This window comes from Natator depressus, chromosome 3, assembly GCF_965152275.1.
Source record: "Natator depressus isolate rNatDep1 chromosome 3, rNatDep2.hap1, whole genome shotgun sequence".
NCBI lineage: Eukaryota > Metazoa > Chordata > Testudines > Cheloniidae > Natator > Natator depressus.
Window position 1 is genome coordinate 96788236 of NC_134236.1, and position 27301 is coordinate 96815536.

The window sequence follows — 27301 nt, forward strand, 5'->3', positions numbered from 1 at the left end:
CCTAGCGGAAGCTGGAGGGGGGACCTGGGGGTGGAGCATGTGCGGGGCCACAGCTGGCTCTTTGGGGAGGCACAGCCTCCCCCAGCCTATGATACCTGTGGCCCATGGTGTTTATATACATAACTGCTTAACCTCAGGCTTTTAGTCTGCAGTTCATGATTTTGTGGGATTGCTAAAGCCTTCAGGCCTGCTTCTGAAGTCTCAGGACTTCCAGAGCTGGAGCTGTGAATGTGAAACAGACTAAAGGGAGGAATAGAGAGAGAGGTGAACATTATACAGTCTAATGGAGGAATAGCTACAAAAATGACAAATCTTGTATGCTCGAGACCTGCTGTTGCCCAAAGTCAAATAATGTAGGAAAATATATTTATTTTCCTGATTTTAAAACAGAACACTTTTTTATCCTAAGAAGAAGAAAGGTGGAGGCTGGGAGTGTAGGGAGGCAGGGAATATGAATATCTTAGGTTTTTCATTTTCCCACTGAAATTAAGGTTATCAATTTTCAATACATTTAAAATTTGGGCCCTGATTCTATAATAGGGCTCGTCATAGGTGCAAGGAGCCAACTACATGGATCAAACTGCAGGATTGGGGAGCTAGTAAAAAAAGTGTATGTACTTTTTTGGGGGGGGGGGTCCCAAAGTAATTGAGGGAACACTAACTTGTTCAGATTAAGGTGCTGACCCTGCCATGGACTCTATGGGGGTGCCGGGGGAGGGGAGGAGGGGGGGTCAACCCTTTATGTTGCAACTTGTGAGACTGAGGCCTTGACACTGACAAATGTATCTCTCTTCCCCCTCCTCGCCCCCCCCCCACCAAAAAAACCCCTCAGACAAGTCAATTTGCCTAGAAAATGAGCAACCTGAGGGCCGGCTCCTTGGTGTGCTCAATGGGACAAATCACGGGGCCGAAAGCTGCGGTGACATTTTGAAGGGGCTAATACTGTCCCCCTCCCTCGGGGGAGAGGGAGCCGACGCGCAGAGCGGCGCTGGAAGACGGGGCCGAGCGGGGGAAGGCGCCTGCGGCCAGGCAGGGCGGAGCTGCGGGCCGAGCTAGCGGCGCAGGCAGAGCCAGGGGAGCGGGGCACGCTGGTGGCGAGGGCCGCTGGGTGGGTGCGGCGCAGGCGGGGCGGGCTCTGCCTGGCGACCATGCTTCTGGCGGAGGCCGGGAGCTGCGCGCTCTCTGCAGCGGGCTGAGCTGAGCTGCAGCGGCCGGGTCTCTCCGGGGACCTCCCCTCGGCGGTCGTGGATGTTCCCGGGCTGCCGCGTCCGCGCCTCTGCAGCGACCCCCACCCCCGCCTGCTGAAGCCGCCCGGGGAGCATGGGGGCCCCGCCGATCATCCCTGAGAGGATCCGACACAGCCGCAACCGCAAGTGCCCGGCCCGCGGCTGAAGGAACCGGTGCAGCTGGGTGGGTCTCAGCGGGCGGGCAGCGAGCCCTGCGCGGGAGATGCCCCTCTCAGGCTGGGGTGGGGGTGACCCAGCAGCCGCCTGGGGAGGAGAAGGGGGCTCCATCGGGGGCTGACATTTTGCAGACCTCATAACAATTAACCTGCCTTTTCAGAGGCACAACAACACAGCCGGCGAGGGGGGAGGAGGAGGCGGGCAGATGGGGAAGTGCATTAGTTTGTGTGGCTTCAGAAATGCTGGTTTCCTTGGCTTGGCTGTGACAGCAAAACCAGAGGGGGAACATCGGACTTGAGGAAGCTGCGGGACTGAAAGGTGCAGATTGTGTGTTGTGCATGTACAGCTAGCCTGTGTTTGGGGAAGGGGGGGTTCAGTTCGCTTGAATCTTTACCGGGTTGGTTATGTTTTGGTAGTACCCACAGCGAGGTAGCTGCTTTCAATCTCTGTAGTCCTGCTTCAAAGATTTTACTATCCAAGTCTTTTTGTTTATTTCTCTGCAATTAAAATCCTTTTGCAAATAGTGTAATTATTTCCTCTCCCACCTTTAACACGTTCTGAAATATATTTCCAGTTAGGATTACAGAATTTTTACATGTACTTCCAAGAAGTAGATTTCATTTTTTTTAATCTGAGGAGGAGGAAGAGAAGGTGATGGTGGTAATTTGAGGGAAGGGCCTTAAATGATATTTTGGGAGCATGAAATCTGTCGTAGTATTGGGTGATGTGGGGTGGGTAGTCACTGCAGTGATGCACGGAAGCATCCAGCAATAGGCAACGATCATATTCCAGTGTGTCTGACATAACTTCATACCTGATATCCTTTGTTATTCAGGAAAATTGGTGGGCTAGGAACTTGGTTTCAAATACAATTTCAAAATAAAGAACAAATGCTGATTTTCATTGTCTTGCATCAGTCTGGATTTGGGGCAATTGTAAGATTCCCAGCATGTGAATTATTGGAAAATGGGGTTGGTTGTGATGGTTCTGTTTAAAACAAATAGATGTATTTTAACTATCAAACGACATTGGTCACAAACATATTAAAGATTTGACCAAGAGAAGAGAGGCTGCTCAGAGTTAACATTACAAATCTGGACTCTGACTTGTGCCGTTGTATTTTTTTTTAAACAGTTTTAACTGTGGATGCATTGTTATCCTGGATTAATAGTCCTGACATCTGATTTTCAGACTCATGATATCAGAACACATTTTATGGTTTAATTTTCTTTTCTAAACAGAGAGAAGACAATAGCTAATAAGCAATATTTGGTGTATGAGAGTGGATACATTGGGCCCAGATCTTGCAATTTCGTTTGAGCAACTGGACCCTACACCTGTTCACATCCTTACTGATTTCAGTAGGATTCTTTGAGTGGATTCAGGGATTCACCTGTGTCGATCTGCCTGCAGTATCAAGGCTATGGATTTTTAACAGCTATCTTCTTGACATTAGTCTTTAGAGTAAATACTCAGTTATGTAATTTTATCACGTGTGTTATTTACTTAATGGTCTGTAAATACTGCACTTCCATGAGGTCATTGTACATGCTTATATCAATACATAATTATGGACTTTTAAATGGGTGATGTTTATGCACTAATTGATTATGATTTGTGTGGAGCTGCTATGAACTACATTGAGTGCCTGTATTTGGATAATATTTTGCATGCATATTGAAGAAGTCTTTCCAGTCTATCTCTTACACAAATTTTTTACATATTTTAAAGAATGAATACTGGTATTATATGTACAAAATATAACATTAGAAAAAAAAGTTATTGCAGGTTGCAAAAAGAAACACCAAGAAATATATATACAGCATCTGAAAAATGGTATAAGCAGCCCTGCAGATCTTGAAAATTGAAAGCAAGCCAAAGTAAAAATGCTTCCATTTTCCAGTCCTCCTCCTCTCTCAAACTCTTGTTCCTGGAAGATTTCCATAAATGAACTAAATAGATAATGGACTCAATCTTGCAAGTTGTATACCTGTGAGTACCTTTGCTCTTGTAAGTAGTCCCACTGACTGCAACAGGAGCAATCCCATGAGCAAAGTTATTCCCAGGCATAAAACTTCGTAGGATTGAGTCCATTGTCTATTTAGTTCATTTATGATCCAGTATTGTGAATTTTGCAGAAGAATCTTGCGGGAAATTCTGTTCTTTATTAAAGAACATGGAGGCTCTATGTGCAGTGCCTTCCTTTTCTTTATTATGTAGCACAGCATCACACAAGGAACATTTCCAGAAAACATACTGTATATACATGCCTCTCTGTCCCTCTCTCGCCTCAATGGGGTCTTCCCTTGTGATGTCCCTGTTTCTATGAGTTGCAGCATTTCTTCCTTTGATGTAGCTATGATTCTGATTTGTCATCTCTAATGTTGAAGTGATAAATCATCTCTTGAACTTGAAGTGAATCCATAAGAATGCTTCTGTTTGTTATCCTCTGTATTTAAGATTTGGAGAATACAAGCGGAATTACTCAGGAAGTGACAGTACTCAATATTGCACCTCCATATCTTTCTATAAGTCCTGATTTTCCTGCAGTGTGGTGCCTGCAAGCATCACAATATTAAGGCAAGGCATTGAGCTTCTATATTCAGTGCTGACATAGAGCTGCATTCATTTGGAGAACAGAGTAGATGATAACAATGTTAAAGCAGGACCTCTTCTGTGACCTAATTGTCAGACTTGATACATCTCCTTTAGATGGATGACCAAAGTGGCGCCAAAGGGTGTCTCATACGTGGAAGTATCTATATTGCCTGCCACATGATCTGTCTGATCCAATTAATTGCTGATACTGGCAGAAGAGGTTTTTACAAAAGGATAATTGTGAGCTAAATAGAGGACAGGAAAGCACAATTTCCCTTTATACTCTAGTAGGCATTGAAGGAAGGTTGGAACACAACTGATAATAGAACATTTTACCACTCCCTTTAACTTAGAGAGGAGGGTCCTATGCCAGACAAAGCAGAATAGCCAAGGTTTGCTTCCTGGTCATCAACGGGAAGAGAGTTGTTATTCTTCCAGTTCTGGAATAATAATACTAGTTTCACTGGGTTAGTAGAGCTGACATGAGGCAAATTGGACTATTGCTTGGGCCCAAGAACTTGTATTAATAACTGGGGAGTTTCCCCCAGGCATCATGTTGAAGGTAAGAATAACAGTCTGCTTTTAGGTTAGTCACTTCTGAAATATACTGGACCTGAACCAAGACTTGGCACAGCAGACAATATAGATCCAAAGCCTTCAGCAATGTTGGACATTTTCTAGGATTTTAGACCATCCTGAGGCAATTTATGCACCATACATTGGTTGCATTGCCCTTTTCTAGAAGGATCCACAATCTGTCTCAGTTGTTTGCAAAAATCATGATGGCAAACACTCCAGTCATTAAACTTCAGTGAGTTTATGTACCAGTTTGACTCTTTAAGGGACCATTGTCCCCTTTTTGATATTTTTCACATTTTGCTCCCTAACCTGACAGACTGGCATCTGATTCTACTGTCCCATGGGGGAAGACAGGCAGATTACATTGCTGTTTCATGTGTTCATGTGGTTTAGACACCATTGGACTTCCTTATTCACTTTCCAGTAAAGATGTTCTCATATGAACAACCACTGTGAGGCAGGTTAGCTTTCAGTTTTTAGAGGGCCCAATTACGGATCCATACATGGGAGGTTTGACTGAATGGTAGAGATAGTAACCCCTGAACTTGAGCCTAGTTTTTGAGGAACTGTTTGAAGTCTGAGGAGTCTCTTTATCTTCTTCCTTATTTTCCCTAGTTTGTTCCCTGGGAGATTTATCAGGGCCATGGTAAAGTCCACCTGGAATCTGAAGGAAGCTGTTTTCAGTGAGGGTTCCAGCATGTATGTTTTTCCTATTCATCATAAATGCTTCTGCGTCCACGAGGAAAACCACACCAAATATCCTCTGTTCCTGTGCTGGCTGCTGATTGGAATGTCATTCAGGGGTAAGCTGCTGAAATTGAGCCAGGCTGGACGGTGTCACCTATCAACTGAATTTGCTCAATACTTGTTCAGGGGTCTTAAACTGATCATGGGTCTGTGACTTCTGTTCTTCTTAAGTACCAGAAGGGGATACTATCACACCTTGGAGGCTCCCCTTTGGGGGTTTCCTAGATTTTTTTTTTTAAGATGAGAAGGGACCATGGTGGTCATCCAGTCTGACCTCCTGCACAGCACAGGCCATAACATTTTGCCTACCATTTCCTGCATCAAGCCTAAAAATTTGTAGTTGAACTACAGCATATCTTTTAGAAGGACTTCTTGTCTTGATTTAAAAATGTCTAGAGATGGAGAATCTATCACATCCTAGGGAAGCAATTCCCATGGTTATTTACCTTTACTATTAAAAATGTGTGCCTTATTTCCTGTTTGAATTTATCTAGCTTCATCTTCCCCACTCTGGGATCTTGTTATGCCTTTGTCTGCTAGATTAAAGAGCTCTCTATCATCAGGTATTTTCTCCCCATGTAAGTATATTCAGACCATGCTTAAGTCTTACCTTTTCTTTGGTAAGCTAAATAGATTGAGCTCTTTAAATCTCTTACTGTAAGGAAGGTTTTCCAGTTCTCAAATCATTGTTGTTGCTCTTCTTGGAAACCTTCCCAATTTTTCAACATCCTTTTAGAAGTGTAGACATGGAACAGGACACAGTATTCTGGTAATGGTCTTTCTAGTGCTGTTTACATGCAAATCCCTACTCTATTCCTACTTGATATTTCTTTGCTGATGCATCCAAGGAACACATTATCCTTTCGGCGACAGCCTCACACAGGGAGGACATGTTCAGCTGGTTATCCACCAGGATCCCCAAGTCTTTTTTCAAATTAATTGATTTTTAGGATGCAATCCCTCTTTCTGTAGATTCCCCAAATTATGGCTTGTTTACAGATCTTCCCCTGTACACAATCAGTTTTATGATTCTGATGGAGTAGCATCAGTTCTCTGGGAGGAGAGAAGAGAAGGAAATCGTTTCATTCAGAACCCTTTCCCATCTCTATTGCCCAGGGATCCCCTATGGTCCTTCCTGAGATACAGGCAAAGAACCAGCTCCTTCACCTTAGAAGATGAGGACTAAGGCCAGGTCTACGCTACAGAAGTAGGTCAATGTAAAGCAACTGTAAGTGTCTACACTGCAGTGTTGCTCCCGCTGATGTAAGTCCCCCACTACACTGACCTAATAACTCCACCTCCATGAGTGGCATAGAGCTTAGGTCAGTGTAGTTAGGGCGATGCAGTGTCTGGGTAGACACTGCATTACTTACATCGCCTATCAGTTCTGCATGGAGCTCACAGCTGTGAGCCCTGCTGCTGGGTGCTGACAGTCTGGTCTGTCAGCACCCAGCAGTGGGGCTCCATGCAGAGCCTACAGCCCAGGCTGTCAGCACCTGACAGCAGAGCTCACACTGCTTCACTTAAGTTGGAGCAAGCACTCCTGGCAAAGACGTGCACCACTGGCAGAAGGAGGGTAGTGTGGACATGAAAAACTGCAGTAATTACTGCGGTGGCTGTATGTTGACCAAATATTAATTGTTTAGTGTAGTCAAGGCCTAAATGGAGAAGAGAGGAGACCGTTTAGGCTGTCTCACAATAATAAGAGTGAATTATTATTGGAATACCAGCCTGATGTGGATTAATTGCACAGGCATTTGCTTATCTCCAGAAAATGTCAACTAGCACCTGACTCATTTTCAAACTAAATTTAATGTTTCCTAGCAATGGCATTTTCCATTTCTGCAGTTACTCTCACTTCTGTACTTTCTGTCCCACACACCGTCTGTCTCGTTTTCTGTTTATTTTCTTATATTCTAAACCAGCATAATAATGGAAAAGACTAAAACCATTAATATTTATGAGACTAGTGCTGTCACTTAAGTTTCAAGGGGAACTGGTGTGGCTTGCTGCCATACCAGCTGGTTCTGTGATCTCAAGCTAAATGGGGTTAGGCTGGGCCATTACTTGGACGGGACACATGCCAGGAATAGCTAAGGAGAGTTGAGGATTCAGCAATACATGGGTACTGTGGTGATGGGCACTATGGAAAAACATCAGGTAAATAAAATAGTAAGTGGCATTTGTTTCATGTAGTAAGAAATCATCTCTTGGGTAAGGAATGCCCCAACATGATGGTAAATTGAAAGGTAAAACAGTGGCTTTTTTTAACCATTTGTGGTTATTTCAGATTCCATGGGACTGTTAATAAAGTAGAGTTTGACGGGATGTACAGGTGTTTTGCTGATCCCTAACCAGGATCCTATAGCCCTGCCACTCCCCACCCAGGCAGTGCGCCGATGAAGAGGCCCTTTCAAGCCAGATAGTGGCCTAAGTTTTATTGATTGTCTCCCAGCAAAGGTTCAGTTACACCTCAAGTAGGCATGCCCAGCAAGAAACTAATTAAGTTCAGCTGAGCCCAGTTGGGCTCAACACATTAGGGTGACTTATAAAGGATTTAAAATAAATGTGGGCTCTTTTTTGCTCCTTTGTGATATATAAAGAATACCTGATGGCTCTTCCCCCTTCCATCCCCCCATATTTCTTTTTACCTTTGAAATAAATGTCAAGAATGTTTGTCTGGTTTTGTTGGAGGAGCTTGTGGAAGTCTCAGGGATGTTTATTGTGAGTTTGTAACACATTAAATGAAGGGACGAAGGTGCTGAATCTTAAAGAAGGCTCAAAACATTAGTCATGTACGTTAAACAGGTATTAATTAAAACGGGTTGGCAAACTTTTTGGCCCGAGGGCCACATCTGGGAATAGAAATTTTATGCTCACAGAATTGGGGTTGGGGTGCGGGACAGGGTGAGGGCTCTGGATGGGGTTGTGGGCTCTGGGGTGGGGCCAGAAATGAGGAGTTCAGGGTGCGGGTGGGGGAGTGGGGTACGGGGGGGGTGTGAGGGCTCCGGCTGGGGGTGAGGGCTCTGGGGTGGGGCTGGGAATGAGGAGTTCGGGATATAGGAGGCTGCTCTGGACTAGGACCGAGGGGTTCGGAGGGTGGGGTGGGGATCAGGGCTGGAGTGCGGGAAGGGATCCAGGCTCCAGGTGGGGGTGCAAGCTCTGGGGTAGGGCTGGGGATTAGGGGTTTTGGGTGCAGGAGGGCGCTCCGGGCTGGGGTCCAGGGGTTTGGAGGGTGAGAGGGGAATCAGGGCTGGGGCAGAGGGTTGGGGCGTGGGGAGGTCCCGGAAGCAGTGGCATGTCACTTCTCCGTTGGAGCACCGGAGGGGGCCATTGGAGCATGTAGGAGCCGGAGGGAGGCCTTGCTGTGGCTTCTGGGAGCTGCATGGAGCAGCCCCCAATCCTGTTCCCTGGCTGGAGCTCCGGAGTGGGGCCATGCGGCTGCCTCAGTGAGCCACGTGTAGTGGCCCTCGACCCTGCTCCGTGGCTGGAGTGTGGAAAGCCCCAGACCCCACTCCCCAGCGGAAGCTCGAGGACTGGCTTAAATCGGCTGAATGCGGCCCGTGGGATGCAGTTTGCCCACCCCTGAATTAAAAACTTTTTTTTTCTTCATTTTTAAACAGTATGGCTAAAACTCCCTTTCTCTGTCAGTTATTTAGTTTTCACTCTTTCTCCTGGAGTTACCATTTTATTGGTTCTCCATTCGCCTTTATGAAAAAATAGAGACCGGCTTTATGTCTCACAAAGAAGCAAAAAAGGGCACAAGCTATTTTCCCTCTTGTGTACATTATCTTTTAAAGGTAGTCTGGGTTACTCCAAAATGGGGAGAGGAGACTAGCAGGGAGCTTTGGGGAGACATAAGAATCTGAATAGAATACCTGTTGTTTGATTGGTAGTGTTGTTTTGGGTTTTACTGAGTGTTGAGCTGCATGGAAGAAACACAGGCAGGGACTTTTGGTTCATAGAAAAAATAAAAATGTGTGTTGTTTTGATTAAATCAGAACTTCTGAGATAAAACTGAAATCCCAGAGAGCATTTCTTGTGTTTACACAAACTCTGAACTGTCTGTGTCTAGATGAATCTCCCTTGATCTGCCTTGCTCTGGCTATTCAGACCACCTGTCTCTCACCGTCTTGCACTAGAGGTGGAATTGCAGACACCCTCTACACAAGCGAGAGAAAATGGAAGGTCTCACAAAGTATTTGGCACAGCATTAGACCCTGATAAGAGCCCCAGAATAGTTTCAGCAAGGTCATTTGGCCGTCTAACAGAAGTAGGAGCAAATGTTCCAGGAATTACTACTTCACTGGGTCATCAACTCATCCCAGCTGATGTTCTGACTGCCAGTCTCAGCCCCGCCCTGTCCAGCTAGGATATTACGATGATCCGGATGTTTACCCAGTCATTTCTGAGCAAGTAGCTACCGTGGGCGAAGGGTATTGTGAGTTCCTCAAGTGATACCCATCCTGACTGGCAAAACTCAAGCTGCCAACCAAGCCCTGGATGATGAATTTGCTAACGATTGAGAGTCTGAACCTGGCAGTACTTTTCTGAGTAGGGAAAAGTGAGAGCTACCCCGGAGAGCTACTGGTGTGTTAATTTCAGCGTCAGAACGATTTCCCCTACCTCCCCAGGGTTCTGACAATGAGTTATTGCCTAGCACTTGAAAAAATAGGCAACATAGTGGCATTGGACAGAGAACTGCCTAGTAAAAGGCCTTTTAGACTACTGTTTTGTTCAAGAAGAACTTGCTGGCACATGTCGAACTATGTGTTTTCTGTTTTGGAGTAAATACACCTCTGACCCTGTCTGTGGTCTGCTCAAGGGATGCCCCTAAGGTCTCAGGCCTCTAGCTGTCACGTCCCTTGGGACAGAAACCTATGCCCATTTTCCTCCAGACAAGGGTTTTAGGCTGCAGTCCCCTACAGTTTACTGTGATTATCTCACCAGGTGTGACTTAGCTTTGCACCTGCAGTTTCACTCTGTATTTCTCTCATAAGCAAAGACAGTGGTTTACCAGAGACCAGACAGATGTACACAGAGCACAATACATTTATTTTTAGGACAAAAACATTACAGAGAAAATGTATAATAAAACAATAAAAGATCTAAGTGCATACTTAAGCTTACCAATCAGCTGCAAACAATCAAAACCATCTGGAGGTGAAAAAGGAACATTACAACAGACAGGAAATCACCCTTTGAATACTGACAAAAGACTGTTTCTGTACCACACTGAGGGGGAGAGGCAGTCTGTATCCACTCACAGAGCAGACCTTTTGAAGTACACAGGCATTTTCATGAAAAATTAGATCCTGGTTCCTGTGAAGCCAGACAGCTCTGTAACAGTCTGAACTTTGTGTGTGTGTGTGAACCTGATATATTAAGTGTAGGCCCAGGTTTGCATTTGTTTTGTATTGTAACCATTTGTTTCCATCACTCTTTTTCTTAAATAAATCTTCTTTTGTTTTACTACAAGTGCTGTGTGATATACAGGAATGAAAGTTTAAGGTAAAACTAGTAACTTGGGTACAGGGAACAGTAGATCTGGGATGTCTGTGAGCAGACAGTGTCAGGGGCTGGATATCACAGGGGAACATTTCAAAGAGACTCAAGTGCATCTATTGTTAACCTGCAAGGTGAAGATGGGGCTGGCGTTCCCCAGAGAAGTGCTTGAATGGCTGACAGGCTGGTGGTGTTAGGGACCTAACACCCAGCCACCGTGGGGAAAACTACCTTTTGGGAGAGGCGGGGGTAACAAAGTGACTCTCAGTCCTGAGTACCCCAAGAATCATTACCTCTCCACACTGATTGTAGTTCCTGGGCAGAGCTCGGTAATCCTCCCCAACTAGCCAATTTACAATCCCTGGCTCAGAGAGGTAACATTTATAAAGTGGATAACATAGTTTCAAGCTAGGCCTGTGTTCATATGTGTCATGTGTGTAAAGTTGGATTTGCTGGTAAAACTCAGCAGTCAGGCAGATGCAGCCCAGGTCAGGGACACCAGAAGGGGGAGGCAAGGGGTCAAGGCCCTCCCACTTTTTGGCGCCACAGCTTCTCCACCTGCCCAGAGTGGGGGGGATCGAGAGCAGCCCCCAGCCTGTGTCTCCACCCCGTGGGGCTCCTCCCCCCCACCCCCCGCAGGGCAGGAAGGTCCGCAGCTCCCCACAGCTGCCCGTATGCTGCACATGGCTGTTACCTGGACCCAGCTCCAGCTGGAGGGCCACAGTCTGGCTATGGTAAGAGCTGCATGGGCAGCTGTGGGGAGCTGCGGACCCTTCTGTCCTGGGTCCGTGACTCCTGGCCTGCTCCGGCTTCCAGCTTGGCTGGGGGTGGGGCCTCAGGCAGAAGAGGAGGGGCGGGGGGCCCTGGCCCCCCCACTTTTGGGCAGGTGACTGAAAACTACACAATGACTGATTAGGTAGCAACCCTCCTTGCCATATAGTGAGAATGGAGGAGCTGGATACCAGGCAGTCAGAAGAGCCATCAGAGTTGGTAGGAGAAGAACAATGGACTACCAAAGAGAGCCCTGGGTACGCTCCTGCTTCTCACAAGGACTCATCAGCTACAGTGTCTAAGGAAATCAGATTATGAGGCCAAGGAAAGTCCATTTGATTCACCAGTAATTTATTTTCAGCGGAGAACACTGGGCTTCATTAGTTGCGTGTGCCTGGTTATTCAGTGTTGTTATATGGGATATAGGTACACCAGCAGAAAACAGATGACATCAGAACTGTGTAGCCTCCGTACAGCTATGGACCCTTGCAGTAGTTAGCTGCCCTTGTAAGTACTGCCCGAGCCAAGCCAAAGAATTAATACAATTCTCCTGACCTGTTGAGCTACCCACTGATGTTCTTGCTTAACAAGGAACTAACTTTGTTTCACTTAATGCAGGAGTTTGGGAACTTCCTCAAAATTTAAGTCAGGTTCTCAAACTTTTTTTTTCACAGACCACTTGAAAATTGCTGAGGGACTCGGAGGACCACTTAATGATCTGTCCAAATGTTGTTTGTACCATTATCTAACTCTTGTAAAGCGCTTTTCATATCATAGAATATCAGGGTTGGAAGGGACCTCAGGAGGTCATCTAGTCCAACCCCCTGCTCAAAGTAGGACCAATCCCCAACTGAATTATCCCAGCCAGGGCTTTGTCAAGCCTGACCTTAAAAACCTCAAAGGAAGGAGATTCCACTACCTCTCTAGGTAACGCATTCCAGTGTTTCACCACCCTCCTAGTGAAAAAGTTTTTCCTAATATCCAACCTAAACCTCCCCCACTGCCACTTGAGACCATTACTCCTTGTTCTGTCATCTGGTACCACTGAGAACAGTCTAGATCCATCCTCTTTGGAACCCCCTTTCAGGTAGTTGAAAGCAGCTGTCAAATCCCCCCTCATTATTCTCTTCTGCAAACTAAATAATCCCAGTTCCCTCAGCCTCTCCTCATAAGTCATGTGCTCCAGCCCCTTAATCATTTTTGTTGCCCTTCGCTGGACTCTTCCCAATTTTTCCACATCCTTCTTGTAGTGTGGGGCCCAAAACTGGACACAGTACTCCAGATGAGGCCTCAGCAATGCCGAATAGAGGGGAATGATCACATCCCTCGATCTGCTGGCAAAGCTCCTACTTATACAGCCCAAAATGCCGTTAGCCTTCTTGGCAACAAGGGCACACTGTTGACTCATATCCAGCTTCTCATCCACTATAACCCCTAGGTCCTTTTCTGCAGAACAGCTGTCTAGCTACTCAGTCCCTAGTCTGTAGCAGGGCATGGGATTCTTCCTTCGTAAGTGCAGGACTCTGCACTTGTCCTTGTTGAACCTCATCAGATTTCTTTTGGCCCAATCCTCTAATTTGTCTAGGTCCCTCGGTGTCCTGTCCCTACCCTCCAGTGCATCTACCACTCCTCTGAGTTTAGTGTCATCTGCAAACTTGCTGAGGGTGCAATCCACGCCATCTTCCAGATCATTGATAAAGATATTGAACAAAACCGGCCCCAGGACCTACCCTTGGGGCACTCCGCTTAAGACCGGCTGCCAACTAGACATGGAGTCATTGATCACTACCTGTTGAGCCCGACAATCTAGCCAGCTTTCTATCCACCTTGTAGTCCATTCATCCAGCCCATACTTCTTTAACTTGCTGGCAAGAATACTGTGGGAGACCGTATCAAAAGCTTTGCTAAACTCAAGGAATAACACATCCACTGCTTTCCCCTCATCCACAGAGCCAGTTATCTCATCATGGAATGCAATTAGGTTAGTCAGGCATGACTTGCCCTTGGTGAATCCATGCTGACTGTTCCTGATCACTTTCCTCTCCTCTAAGTGCTTCAGAATTGATTCCTTGACGACCTGCTCTATACTTTTTCCAGGGACTGAGGTGAGGCTGACTGGTCTGTAGTTCCCTGGATCCTCCTCCTTCCCTTTTTTAAAGATGGGCACTAGCCTTTTTCCAGTTATCTGGGACTTCGCCCGATCGCCATGAATTTTCAAAGGTAATGGCCAATGGCTCTGCAATCGCATCTGCCAACTCCTTTAGTACACTCGGATGCAGCGCATCAGCCCCATGGACTAGTGCTCGTCCAGCTTTTCTAAACAGTCCTGAACCACTTCTTTCTTCACAGAGAAGAAGTGTGCAGCAGTCTGGGACCTGACCTTGTTCGTGAAGACAGAGGCGAAAAAAGCATTGAGTACATTAGCTTTTTCCACATCCTCTGTCACTAGGTTGCCTCCCCCATTCAGTAAGTGTCCCACACTTTCCCTGACCACCTTCTTGTTCACATGTGCCTTGCAAACTGTTTCTTTCCTAATTTGTCACAAAAATTACCAAATTTAATTAATTATTAGATGCTAATATTCCATAAGACCGTAAGAATGGCCATAGTGGGTCAGATCAGTGGTCCATCTAGCCCAGTATTTTATCTTCTGAAAGTCTGCAGTGCCAGATGCTTCTGGCAGTTGGAGGTTTAAGGACACTCGAGCATGTGGTTGCTGACCATAAACCTGGAAATCCTGGGCACCCCATCATCTCAGGCATTGGCACCCTGACAGCAGGATTGTCTGGCTATGTAGACTCCCTCCTCAGGCCCTACGCTACCAGCACTCCCAGCTACCTTCGAGATACCACTGACTTCCTGAGGAAACTACAATCCATCGGTGATCTTCCTGATAACACCATCCTGGCCACAATGGATGTAGAAGCCCTCTACACCAACATTCCACACAAAGATGGACTACAAGCCGTCAAGAACACTATCCCCGAAAATGTCACGGCTAACCTGGTGGCTGAACTTTGTGACTTTGTCCTTACCCATAACTATTTTACATTTGGGGACAATGTATACCTTCAGATCAGCGGCACTGCTATGGGTACCCGCATGGCCCCACAGTATGCCAACATTTTTATGGCTGATTTAGAACAACGTTTCCTCAGCTCTCGTCCCCTAACGCCCCTACTCTACTTGCGCTATATTGATGACATCTTCATCATCTGGACCCATGGAAAAGAAGCCCTTGAGGAATTCCACCATGATTTCAACAATTTCCATCCCACCATCAACCTCAGCCTGGTCCAGTCCACACAAGAGATCCACTTCCTGGACACTACAGTGCTAATAAACAATGGTCACATAAACACCACCCTATACCGGAAACCTACTGACCGCTATTCCTACCTACATGCCTCCAGCTTTCACCCTGACCACACCACACGATCCATCGTCTACAGCCAAGCTCTGCGATACAACCGCATTTGCTCCAATCCCTCAGACAGAGACAAACACCTACAAGATCTCTATCAAGCATTCTTACAACTACAGTACCCACCTGCGGAAGTGAAGAAACAGATTAATAGAGCCAGAAGAGTTCCCAGAAGTCACCTACTACAGGACAGGCCTAACAAAGAAAATAACAGAACGCCACTAGCCGTCACCTTCAGCCCCCAACTAAAACCCCTCCAACGCATTATTAAGGATCTACAACCTATCCTGAAGGATGACCCAACACTCTCACAAATCTTGGGAGACAGGCCAGTCCTTGCCTACAGACAACCCCCCAACCTGAAGCGAATACTCACCAACAACCACATACCACACAACAGAACCACTAACCCAGGAACCTATCCTTGCAACAAAGCCCGTTGTCAACTGTGCCCACATATCTATTCAGGGGACACCATCACAGGGCCTAATAACATCAGCCACACTATCAGAGGCTCGTTCACCTGCACATCCACCAATGTGATATATGCCATCATGTGCCAGCAATGCCCCTCTGCCATGTACATTGGTCAAACTGGACAGTCTCTACGTAAAAGAATAAATGGACACAAATCAGATGTCAAGAATTATAACATTCATAAACCAGTCGGAGAACACTTCAATCTCTCTGGTCACGCAATCAGAGACATAAAGGTCGCTATCTTACAACAAAAAAACTTCAAATCCAGACTCCAGCGAGAAACTGCTGAATTGGAATTCATTTGCAAATTGGATACTATTAATTTAGGCTTAAATAGAGACTGGGAGTGGCTAAGTCATTATGCAAGGTAGCCTATTTCCCCTTGTTTTTTCCTCCCCCCCCCCCCCAGACGTTCTGGTTAAACTTGGATTTATGCTGGAAGTGGCCCACCTTGATTGTCATGCACAGTGTGGGGAGAGTGGTCAGTTTGGATGAGCTATTGCCAGCAGGAGAGTGAGTTTGTGTGTGTGTGTGTGGGGGTGTGTGTGAGAAAACCTAGATTTGTGCTGGAAATGGCCCACCTTGATTATCATGCACATTGTAGGGGGAGTGGTCACTTCAGATGAGCTATTACCAGCAGGAGAGTGAGTTTGTGTGTGTATGGGGGTGGGGGAGTGAGAAAACCTGGATTTGTGCTGGAAATGGCCCACTTTGATTTTCATGCAGGTTGTAAGGAGAGTGGTCACTTTGGATAGGCTATTACCAGCAGGAGAGTGAGTTTGTGTGTGTGGTTTTTGGAGGGGGGTGAGGGGGTGAGAGAACCTGGATTTCTGCAGGAAATGGCCCACCTTGATTATCATACACATTGTGAAGACAGTGGTCACTTTTGATGGGCTATTACCAGAAAGAGAGTGAGTTTGTGTGTGGGGGGGCGGAGGGTGAGAAAACCTGGATTTGTGCTGGAAATGGCCCAACTTGATGATCACTTTAGATAAGCTATTACCAGCAGGAGAGTGGGGTGGGAGGAGGTATTGTTTCATGGTGTCTGTGTATATAATGTCTTCTGCAATTTCCACAGTATGCATCCGATGAAGTGAGCTGTAGCTCATGAAAGCTCATGCTCAAATAAATTGGTTAGTCTCTAAGGTGCCACAAGTCCTCCTTTTCTAATAGCCATTGGTGGAACTAACCTCTAAGAACATATCTAATTCTTTTTTCAACCCAGCTATATTGTTGACCTTCACATCATCCTGTGGGAACCAGTTCCACAAGCTGACTGTGAAGAAGTACTTCCTTATGTTTGTTTCAAACCTGCTGCCTATTACTTTCATTGGGTGACCCCCTAGCTCTTGTATAAATAGGGACTCACTTTCTCCATATCATTCATGATTTTATAGACCGCTGTCATATTCCCCCCTCCTTAGTCGTCTCTTTTCTAAGATGACCAGTCCCATTCTTTTTAATCTCTCCTCAAATGGAAGCTATTTGATTTCCCCTAATCATTTTCGTTGTCCTCTGCAACTTTTCCAATTCTTATATATCTTCTTTGAGATGGGGCAACCGGAACTGCACACACTATTCAAGGTGTGGGTGTACCATGGATTTATATAGCTGTATTAAGATATTTTCTGTCTTATCTATCCCTTTCCTAATGGTTCCTAACATTCTGTTAGCTTTTCTGCCAGCCGTTGCCCATTGAGTGGATGGCTTCAGAGAACTATCCACAAATGTCTCCAACATCTCTTTCTTGAATGGTAACAGCTAATTTACGTACCCTTCATTTTGTATATAGTTGGGATTATGTTTTCCAATGTGTGTTACTTTGCATTTACCAGCGTTGAATTTCATCTGTCATTTTGTCACCCAGTTTAGTGAGATCCCTTTGTAACACTTTGCAGTCAGTTTTGGACCTAACTATCTTTAGTAATTTTGTATTGTCTGCAAATGTTGCCATCTCACTGTTCACCCCCTTTCACACATCATTTATGAATATGTTGAACTGCACAGGTCCCAGTACAGATCCTTGGGGGACCCCGCTTTCTACTATCTCCATTGTGAAAACTGACCATTTCCCCCTCCTCTTTGTTTTCTCTCTTTTAATCCAAGAGAGGACCTTCCTTCTTTTCCCATGACTGCATAGTATGCTTAAAAGCTTTTTGTGGGGGACCTTGTCAAAGGCCTTCTGAAAGTCCAAGTACGCTATATTGACTGGATCAACCTTGTTCACATGCTTGTTGACTCGCTCAAAGAATTCTAGTAAGGTTGGTGAGGCATGATTTCTGTTTACAAAAGCCTTTTCCCGAACATATCATGTTTATTTATGTCTCTAATAACTGTCTTCTTTACTGTAGTTTCAACCAGTTTGCCTGGTACTGAAGTTAAACTTACTGGCCAGGATTGTCTTTGGAGCTTTTTTTAAAAATAGGTGTTATATTAGTTAATCTCCAGTCACCTGGTGCAGAAGCTGATTTAAGCAATAGTTTACATACCAAAGTTAATAGTTCTGCATTCTCATATTTTAGTTCCTTCAGAACTCCTGGGTGAATACCATCTGATCCCGGTGACGACTTCTTGTTTAATTCATCAGTTTATTCCAAAACCTCATTTATTGACACCTCAGTCTGGGACAGTTCCTCAGATTTATCGCCTAAAAATAATCACTCAGGTGTGGGGATCTCCCCCACATCCTCTGCATTGAAGACTGATGCAAAGAATTTATTTAGCATTTCTGCAATGGCCTTATTTTCCTTGAGTGCTCTTTTAGCACCTCGATCGTCCAGTGGCCCCACTGACTGCTTGGTAAGCTTCCTGCTTCTATTGTACCTAACACTTTTTTTGTTCTTTCATGATGGAACAATTTCATACTGCTTGCATTGGCTACACTGAGCCCTCAACTCCTAAACTAATTGATTCTTTTGCCAGTGTGATTGATAGTGGCACTTTATTTAGTTCCAGTGGAATTGCATATGTATTGCCCATAAACTGGCCTCAAATACCTGCTTCCAACTTTAATCTTTTCCTTCCAAATGGAATTTCTTGTTGGCCTCAGGATGCCTATACCTTTGGCAGACCACTCAGTTGGTTTTAGCTCCTATGGGTATGTCTACACTGCAATTAAAAACCCAGGGCTGGCCCATCTCAGCTGACTCGGGCATGCAGGGCTCAGATTAAGGGGCTATTTAATTGTGGTGTAGATGTTTGGGCTCGGACTGGAGCCTGAACTCTGGGACTCTGCCCCCTCGCGAGGTCCCAGAGCCTGGGCTCCAGCCCGAGCCCAAATGTCTCCACTGCAGTTAAATAGCCCCTTAGCCCAAACCCTGCAACCTGAATCAGCTGACTTGGGTCATCCTTCAAATGCTTTTTAAAAATTTAAAATTTGGACTGTTTCTGAAGACAAGATATAAAAAAATAAAACATGCAAGGATTTGCTGGATTTCTCCTCAATGTAAGAACTTTTCTCTGTAGCTCACAGAAAATGAGGGGGAATGCCGAAGGGGGAAGCAATAGGGGGAAAAAGTATTATAGCAAAAACAAGATAACTCACTGACTCAGATGTAAACATTCTAATTTTTTTTAGGCCTCCAGTCCCACTTCATGCCTTTTCTGGCATTAGTACAAGAGCAGCTTTCAAAGGCATTTATGGCTAGTTGTCTTCCTCAGCTACATAGAAATATCATAGCAGAACTGTGGCCCTCCAAACACTTATTCACAGGAGTAATTTAATGCAGTTTGCAGCAGTGTACAAATGGCTGCATGGTAGTAAAGTGGAAAAGACCTGGTTATATCTATTCTTAAATAAATTAGTATTCAGTGTCACACTATTAGTTATTAAAGCAAATGTAGTCATACCATGTATTATATAACTAGGTGAATTAAGTTTCCAACGAGGGAGATGTTTCTTCTTTATACACAGCACAGGTCCACTCCCTGAATACTACATGCAATTTCCAGCCCTCTACTATGGAAAGATAGAGGGGAAAACTGCTAGGCTAATAAAGGCTTTAGAGAGAATGGATTCAGGAGGAAAGGGAATAGAACTAAGCGTGTTTAATATGATTGTTGAGTATAATACACAAAGGAATTTTGCGAAGAGGAGGGAAATAATTAGAAGTCTTCCCTTGTTTTTTCAGGGACGTGTCAGAGTGCACAGTGTGTAAATGATATGATTCACTGTCTGGTATTTGTGAGTGTAATGCATTCAGCGCTGCTGCATCTGAGCATCTGTTGAGCAGCAAGGGTTATGTGATACAGTATTAAAAACACACTAATGCAACTTTAACAAGTTCAGAAATACAAAATTAAGGTTTCCATAGCAATGGTAAGTCTCCCATATTACACTTAGATAGTATTTTCAGTTACAGTTCAATGTGTTATTTAATATGCAGTGTGTGCAATGTGGCAGAGAATGTTGCCATGGAAACCTTACATTTTGCTTCTCCTAACTTGTGTGATCAAATATGAAACATTTGTATTGCATTACTGTACATTTTTTTCATTGGATTCCTTTGTTTTTATTTAAGAAGGAGGAAAAAAAAATGACAAAGGAATTTTGGAATTGCACAATTGAGTACAATAGATTGTAAAATATACCACGTGGATTGGTTGAAAAATGGGGTGTATAGTGGGGAATTAACAAGATTTTTAATTGGAATTTTTCATTTATCTTCTATTGTTTTAAAAATATTTAATACTTAAGAATGTGTCAGTTTAGTCACATGGTTTTTAAATTAAAATTTTTAAAAAATCATTAAACTTCTTATCTTGAAAATGGCAAATGATAAATTATTTTTGATAATGTCTGACACATTTTGAAAAACTATTTTTCATGAACATTTTCAATATTGAAAAAAAACTGACCAGCTCTAGATAGTATTCAATGGAAGAATGAAAGTTAGCTGCATTACTACTGAGGGCTTGGCTACACTACCCGCCAGATCGGCGGGCAATGATCGATACAGCGAGGGTCGGATGCGATAAATTGAGTACTGAGCGCTCTCCTGTCGACTCCGGTACTCCACCAGAATGAGAAGCACAAGTTGAGTTGACGCAGCAAGTCAGCTGCGACTTACTTACCAGAAGAATACTTACAAGAAGTAGCAGTAAAAGCTATAACAAACTGTGGGGAAAAAAATTAAAATGTCTGGTAAACAGCTTGGTCACAGACAATGCTGCGAATGTATCCAAGATGAGAAGAAATTATTTAGAAAAGAGTGAAGAGAGTCCCAAGCTAATAACATATGATTGCAGTGCTCATTTGATGCTCTTCCTAGCCAAAGACTTCAATGCTCCAGAAATAAAGGCTAATGTTCTTGAAATTGCAAAATATTTCTGTAACAACCACTTTGTAGGAGCTGCTCTGAAAAAAGTGGGAGGAACCAAGCTAACTTTCCCACAAGACGTGCGATGGAACTCAGTAGTGGACTGTTCTGAGCACTATATCTATAACTGGCCTAATCTGATGACAGTTTGTGAACAAAATCGTGAAAAAATAGATGGCACTGTCACAGCCAGAGTTTTCAACATTGGGCTTAAGAGAAATGTTGAACACATGCTTAGTACCCTGAAGCCTGTTTTTGTAGCCTTGAACAAAATGCAGGGAAACAGCTGTTTTATTGCTGACGCTGTTGAAATTTGGAAGGAACTGAGTGAGATCTTAAAAAGAGAAATATACAATGACAGAGTTAAATTACAAGCATTAAAAAAACGAATGGGACAAGCACAATCTGCAGCTCATTTTCTTGCAAATATTCTCAATACTTGGTACCAGGGTCAAACCTTAACTCCTGAAGAAGAGGAGATGGCTATGACATGGACCTCCAGCAATCATCCCTCCATAATGCCGACTATAATAAACTTCAGCGCTAAGGGTGAGCCATTCAAGAAATATATGTTTGCTGATGATGTTTTAAAGAAAGTCACACCAGTGAACTGGTGGAAGTCACTTAAGCACTTGGATTCAGAGACTGTTGAAGTGATGATCTCACATTTAACAGCAGCAGCTTTTTCTGCCGTTGTTGAAAGAATATTTTCTTCCTTTGGACTAATTCATTCCAAACTGAGAAATCGTTTGGGACCTGAAAAAGCAGGAAAGCTTGTTTTTCTTTCCAGATTATGAACAAACAGGAAGATGAAGGTGAAGATGATTGAGTTAGCTGCAGAAGCCAGTATTTTAAGTTTCTCATGCTGACTTGGCTGACACAATCGATTTAATTTTTGTTTTTTTTTTTTTTAAATTTCATTTCACTATTTTAGTTAAAAACAATTTTAACAAAAACAAACCTGATTTTAAAAAACTTGAATGTTTAACTAAATTCAAAAATTCATATGCTTGTTTTGTTAAAATATTATACATTTGCTGTTGAAGAAAAAAAATCCAGAATACATAATGTTGTTGTTTTAGTTAAATAAAACAATTTAAATCTCTGTCTGGTGATGTTTTCCTCCTAATATAGCATGGCAAGAAAATCCTCCAAATATTAATGATTAACCTGTTGAATTGGAGATAGTTCGCCTCCCAATGACTTCATAAATATCACTGTCATGAATATAAAGAGAAGGGTAACCACCTTTCTGTATACCGTGCTATAAAATCCCTCCCGGCCAGAGGCAAAATCCTTTCACCTTTAGAGGGTTAAGAAGCTAAGGTAACCCCGCTGACACCTGACCCAAAATGGCCAATGAGGGGACAAGATTCTTTCAAATCTGGAGGCAGGAGGGAACAAAGCGTTTGGTCTGTCTGTGTGATGCTTTTGTCGGGAATAGATCAGGATTGCAGCATCACAACTCCTGTTAAGTTAGTAAGTAATCTAGCTAGAAATGCGTTAGATTTCCTTTTGTTTAATGGTTGGTAAAATAAGCTGTGCTGGATGGAATGTATATTCCTGTTTTTGTGTCTTTTTGTAACTTAAGGTTTTGCCTAGAGGGATTCTCTATGTTTTGAGTCTGATTACCCTGTAAGGTATTTACTATCCTGATTTTACAGAGATGATTCTTTTACCTTTTCTTTAATTAAAATTCTTCTTTTAAGAACCTGATTGCTTTTTCATTGTTCTTAAGATCCAAGGGTTTGGGTCTTTGTTCACCTGTACAAATTGGTGAGGATTCTTATCAAGCCCTCCCCAGGAAAGGGGGTGTAGGGCTTGGGGCGATATTTTGGGGGAAGATGTCTCCAAGTGGGCTCTTTCCCTGTTCTTTGTTTAAATGCTTGGTGGTGGCAGCATACGATTCAAGGACAAGGTAAAGTTTGTACCTTGGGAAAGTTTTTAACGTAAGCTGGTAAGAATAAACTTAGGGGGGTTTTCATGCAGGTCCCCACATCTGTACCCTAGAGTTCAGAGTGGGGAAGAAACCTTGATAGTTATTCATTTTCTGTTATAGCTATAAAACTAATCTGAAAAGTTTTCAAAATAAATCACTTTAAAAATGTATAGTGTGTACCTTCTAAAAATGAAACCTACATCTATCTCTGAGTTGTGAAGAATCTGTATTAAGGTTATAACAACCAACAAGAATGCACTTTTATGTAGAAATCCATGATTAAATCAAGTCTTCCTGACTAGTGATTTAAATCAAATCCACCCTGATGAAAATATTACATCTTTTATCTTTTTTTTAAAGGAAATTGCAGGTAGCTAGCCTTGTAGATAAGTGCTTTTAATTATATCTAAATACATAGTTCTTCGAGTGCTGGTCCCTATGTGTTTTCCACCCCTGGGTACACATGCACTTCATGCACTCGAGTCTGGAAATTCTTCAAAGCAGTGTCTTTTGACCCGCACTTGTGCAGTAGCCTTCTTCATGATCCTGACTGAAGCTGTAAGAGGCAGTGTAGGTCAGTGCCTCTCCAGTTCCTTATTACTGCCACATGGTCTAAGTTGGAATAATTTCTTCCTTCGCTCCGTGCACAACATGTAAAGTAAACTTTTTGTAAATAGTTTTTATATCTCGCTTAGTAGTTATAGTTAGTATAGTATATAGTTAGTATAGGATAGTTTTTCTCCTCCCCCACTATTCAGGGGAAATCCTCCCCAGTCACAGAGTCCTGGAATTTAAGAATTGCGTCTCCTGTGCTCTATTCTTCTCCATCAGTGATGAGTATTAATGATGCTTGTACTGCGTGGGTGAGGCACATATTTCTGCAAAGTGCAGTATCTGTTGATCTTTCCCTCCCAGAACTAGAGAGGCCTGAGGGCTCTGACTAAAAAAGTTCCCAATGGAGGAGGCAACAAGGCTCTGTTCTGACCCGGGTCCAGGAGACCCCCCTGAACATTGGCCTCAACGGACCAGCAGTGCCTCTCCAAGCAGAAACCTTGGGACGGTGCCTTTACCACCGAAGCCCAAGGACTCCTTCTTCAGGACTCCCTATGAGAGTAAGGGGCACTCTCATGGGTGTAAGGACAGATGCCCACAGAGGATTGTCCAAAAGAAATGCGTTTCCTCCTGAGCCGTTCTAGGTTGGGGGAGACATTGCATATGGAACCCACAGAACCAGCTCCACCAAAAACTGCCAGACTGGAGGGCAAGGCACTCAAAAAAAGGATCCACCAGTTCTGGCTGTGGCTGTGAGACCGAAGCAGAGAGAGACACACTCATCATTCCCTTCTGTGTATGTGGGTCTGAACTCATTGTTGGTACCACCTCATTTATCCAAAGACCGATCAGCTGCAACGGACGAGCCAGGTATTTCAGATGTTTCTGCTGGAACTCCCCGGACTCCGGGCTGTATGGAGAACTTTGTAACACTGGAGGATATATTCCTCCTCTACCTGCAGTCTCCCCTCTTTTCAGACCCTGCCCTCCTAAGGGACATCCTTACCAAGTCAAAGTCCAATGAGGGGAGACTAGTAGCAAAAGTGGCTCTCCGGGGTACGGTAGATGCTGCAGATACAATGACCAGAAGTCTGGCCACGGGGTGGTCATGCAAAGGTACTCGTGTTTCCAGTTAGGATTTCCTAGTGAGGTCCAAAACACCATCCAAGACCTCCCCTTTGATGAGGCCAACCTTTTTAATGAAAAGATGGATGAATCCCTGCACTCTCTAAAGGACTTAAGATCCACTTTGCAATCCCTTGGGATTTACATTCCAGCCTCCACGAGGAAACACCAGAGACAGCCCGTTAGATCACAACCACCCTTTTCACATGCTTCATGTTACCAGTGTCCACCTGAGCCTCCGCATGAATGACAGAAGATTCAGAGGTCCTGTTTCTCGGCTCCTTCTGCTGCCACAGCCTCTGCTTACTCCCAGACACCAGCTGGGGCCACTTTTGACATGCAGATCGAGACCCACTTACCACCACAAATGCCACCTATTTCCTCTCTGATCATCTTTGGAGGCTGTCTCACTTTATTCACCCACAGCTGGAACAAGATCACCACAGACAGTTGGGTCCTGGAGATTATCCATCAAGGGTACTTCATAGAGTTTCTTTCCTTCCCTCCTCACAAACCACCTCCCTGATCCCAGTCTCACCAACAGATTCTTCAACAAGAGGCAGAATCCCTTTTACACTGGGGTGGAGGGGGGGTAATAGAACACATCCTGCCTCACTACCAAGGGACAGGGCTCCACTCACCATATTTCCTAATCCTCAAAAAAGGCAGAGGATGGAGACACATCCTGGACCTTAGGCAGCTCAACATCTTTATTTGAAAGCTGAAATTCAGGATGACTATGCTGGCACCTATAATCCTTTCCCTTCAGGAAGGAATGTGGTTCGTGGCTCTCAACAGGAAGAATGCATATTTCCACACAGATATTCATCCATCTCACAGGAAGTTTCTGCACTTCATGGTTAGCCAAGAGCTCTTTTAGCTTTGTGTCCTCCCCTTTGGGCTCACTGTGGCATCCAGGGTATTTACAAAAGCTTTTGCTGTGGTAGCAACCCAGATAAAACACCAGGGCTATACGGTGTTTCCATACCTGGACGACTGGCTCCTGATAGGCCAAGCTCATCAGGAAATCATGTCAGCAACAGGATCTCTTCGGCACCTTTTTGCCACCTTTCTTTGCATAAACAAAGAAAAGTCCATTTTGTCACCCACGAGAACAATAATTTTTATAGGAACAAGTCTGGACTCAGTCTCTGCAAGAGCATTTCTCCCCACAGACAGGTTTTACACATTGAGCAACCTTATCTCTTGCAGCACACGCAGACTGTGAACTACAATGCACTGGTGTCTTGCTCTGTTAGGCCATATGCACCTACATGATGCCATTCACCAGATCCACTTACGGTACTTGCAAGCTTGGCTCCACTCAACCTACTGACCAAACAGGGATTGCATCAACTCCAACGTCACTGTTCCCACCAGAGTTCTCTCCTCCCTCGCATAGTGGTCCAACCCAAACAAAGCCATTGTGGGGACTCCATTCAGCTGTCCTGTACCAAAGGCCACCATCTTAACAGACACCTCCTTTCTAGGGTGGGGTGCCCACCTGGACCGCAAGAGAGGCAAGGCTACTCATAAACTTACTGGAACTGAGAAAGATCCACCTTGTGTGCAAGGCCTTCCTTCCCCTCAAACACTCACTCCATGTACAGATAATATCAGACAGTATCACCACAGTGGTCTATATAAACAAACAGGGAGGGGCAAAATCTTGTCCCCCCAGCCTGGAAGCAGTCAGGCTTTGGAATTGGTGCATCAGAAACCACATTATGAAACAGGTTGCAAACCTCCTGGGTGTTCACAACTCCCTGGCAGACAGGTTAAGCAGAAGCTTCTCTACGCACACCACAAATGGGAGATCCACGACAGAGTTCTAACCAACATATTTTCACAATGGGGTACACTGCTTTGGGATCTCATTGCTTCCCAGACAAACAGAAAGCTTCCCAACTATTGCTCGAGGGGAGCCATAGACCATGATTCCCAGGGCAGTGCTCTCCTGGACGGTTGACCTCAGATACGCCTTTCCTCCCTTCCCCCTGCTACCACAAGTTGTACAGCAGATCTGTCATGACAAAGTCACCATAATCCTTCGAGCACTCTCCTGGTCCAGACAACTCTGGTTCATGGAACTACTAACAATGTCCTCATGCCCACTAATCAGGATCCACCCATTTCAAGATCTCCTAAGCCAAATAGGGGGGAAATCAAGCACCCCAATCCAGGCTGACTCCACCTCACGGCCTGGCATTTGGATGGGCGTCAGAAATAGAATGTTCATTCTCCGTCCCTATTCAGAAAATCCTTAAACAAAATAGAAAAGATTCTACCAGAGCCTGCTACCAGGCTCCATGGTGGTGCTTTTCAGCCTGGGCACAAGGCCAGTAACATTCATTTGATACAGTGGGCATTCCAGTTATCCTAGACTATCTCCTTTCATTAAAGACTTCAGATTTGGCCCTTAGCTCATTGCGGGTACACGCAGCAGCGATTAATGCCTTCCTCCCTCTGGTGGAGGGATGTTCTGTCTTTACACATCTGGCTACTGTGCAATTTATGAAGGGCTTGATCAGGACCTTCCCACTGGTCATTAAACCTACGCCTCAACGGGACCTTAACCTCGTCCTGTCAACACTCACTGGTCAACCCTTTGCCACCTTCATGGACAGGTGGATCATAGCACATGTTGCCATAAGTTCAATCACCTCAGCAAGAAGGATCATTGAGCTAGGAGCCATGAACGCAGATATTCCTTATACAGTATTTCACAAAGAGAAGGGCTCCCTTAGGAGCCCTAAATTTCTCCCCATGATTTTTTCTGCGTTCCATTCCAATCAGTCAATACACTTACCTGTATTTTTCCGAAACCCCATGCTTCTTCCAAAAACAGGAGACTTTACTC

At 44.5% G+C, this 27301-nt stretch overlaps 1 protein-coding gene across 4 annotated transcripts in view; it reads left to right on the top strand.

Moving 5' to 3' along the window:
- Nucleotides 1–1084: 1084 nt before the first annotated feature.
- The window catches only part of NCOA7 (nuclear receptor coactivator 7), a 151782-nt gene continuing 125565 nt past the window's right edge, over nt 1085–27301 (top strand). For 2 of the 4 annotated variants that reach the window (XM_074948377.1, XM_074948382.1), the window contains exon 1: nt 1085–1410. The gene's annotated coding sequence lies outside the window, so the exon portion shown is untranslated. Of the gene's footprint in view, nt 1411–1584; nt 1722–5259; nt 5384–27301 lie in introns of those variants that run through there. The other 2 variants (XM_074948378.1, XM_074948380.1) reach the window with 2 other exon arrangements.